Source organism: Bufo bufo, chromosome 3, assembly GCF_905171765.1.
Source record: "Bufo bufo chromosome 3, aBufBuf1.1, whole genome shotgun sequence".
Taxonomy (NCBI): domain Eukaryota; kingdom Metazoa; phylum Chordata; class Amphibia; order Anura; family Bufonidae; genus Bufo; species Bufo bufo.
In genome coordinates this window covers 77,047,700-77,049,693 of record NC_053391.1, presented here as the reverse complement: position 1 = coordinate 77,049,693, position 1,994 = coordinate 77,047,700, and positions in this window count along the sequence as shown.

Genomic DNA, 1,994 nt, shown 5'->3' with positions numbered 1-1,994 from the left:
GAGGAAGTAAAGAAGGCCATCTCCACTATGCAAAAAAAACATAACATTATTATACGTCCAGCGGATAAAGGGGGAGGTATCGTGCTAATGAATACCGAGGACTAGAAGGGAGAAGCAGATAACATCCTGAGTGACGCAAGAACATATAAAAAATAAAAAAATGATCCAACTGAGATTTTTAAAAAACAACTTAAAGGGTTGGTTCAAAAAGGGAGAGACACAGGGATTTTAAACAAAAAAGAAGTGGCTTTTATTAACAATGACCATCCAAAAATTGCTGTGTTATACCACAACCCTAAAATCCATAAAAATACAGAAAAACCACCAGGGAGACCGATAGTGTCCGGTATAGATTGTCTCACTAGTTCATTGTCCAGATACATAGATCAACAACTACAGCCATATGTACAGGTACTCCCAACTTACCTCAAGGACACCAAACACACTTTGCAAATTTTAAATAATATAGAATGGAAAAACAACTATATAATTGGTACACTGGACATTAAATCTCTGTACACCGTGATATAGAATAAAAAAAGGAGTAGACGCTGTCCAACATTTCCTAAAAACAACAGGGGAAATGCCTGAAGCACAAATAAATTTCCTGGGAGAATGTATTACATTTATTTTAACAAAAAATTATTTTTTATATAATGAAAACTTTTACCTCCAGACGTGGGGGACCGCGATGGGGACGAGATTCGCACCGGGGTTCGCAAACCTGTACGTTGGGTGGTGGGAGGAGTTATCCATCCACCCGGGTGGCATCCCCCGTGCGGGTCTCGTCCTCTGGCGGCGTTTTATAGATGATATTATTTTTATATGGGATGGAATTTTTAAATGATATTAATAAAAATAATTTTTATCTAGAATTCAGTTCAAAATACAGCAGAAAAGAAGTCAACTTTTTAGATTTATCTATTTATGTAGAAGGAGACAAATTACTTACCAAAACCTACAGCAAGCCAACAGATGGGAACAGTTTTATCTCTATGAACAGCTGCCACCTCTCGAAATGGCTGGAAAATATCCCGCGTAATCAGTTTATGAGACTCAGAAGAAATTGTACGAAAATAGGGGAATATGAGAGGGAGGCAGAAATCCTACAGAAAAAAATGGAAAATAAGGGATATGACACAGCAAAATTGTCAGAGCAAAAATCCGAAATCAACCGATTAAATAGACAAACCTTATTAACAACAAATAAGAACACAAAAAAAAAAACAGAGACTGAAAGTAATGTAAAAATACCGCCCATCATCACACCATATAGTGACCAAGTACCAATTTTCAAAAAAATTATAAAAAAACACTGGGACATCCTTAAGGAAGATAAAATAATAGGAGAAAGTATCCCCAAAGACCCGAAATTTGTATTCCGAAGGGCCCAAAATGTAGGAAGCATAATCGCATCTACAGGCAGATGTACAGGAATAAATATAAAGGAAAAAGATCAAAAACAAAAAGAAGGGAAAAAAGATGGTTTCTATCCGTGCAAAATATGTAGAGGATGCAAAATATCCAAAAACAAAAAAACAATAACACAAATAAATAATACGGAGGGACCCTATAAACAAACTATAAAACAGCTTATTACCTATAACAGTAAAGGAGTTATCTACACCTTAACATGTCCCTGTAACAAGATCTATGTGGGCCGCACTAAAAGAACCCTAAAGAAAAGAACAGGGGAACACATTTATAACATAAATAGAAAGTATGAAGGCCATCCATTGTCACGTCACTACAGTGTAAAGCATGGGGGCAATTTTGCTGGGTCCCATTTCTGTGGGGTTGAAATAATACAGCCAAATAAGAGGGGGGGGGGACTACATTAAGGAAATGTCCAAAAAAGAATCAAAATGGATATTTAACATGGATACTTTAATATCAAATGGTCTTAATGCGGAAATAGAGCTGTTTGCCTTTGAATAAATGATTGGTGATTAGGAACCCATGCAGGATCGGCAGGGAAGGAGTTAAAGCTCTGG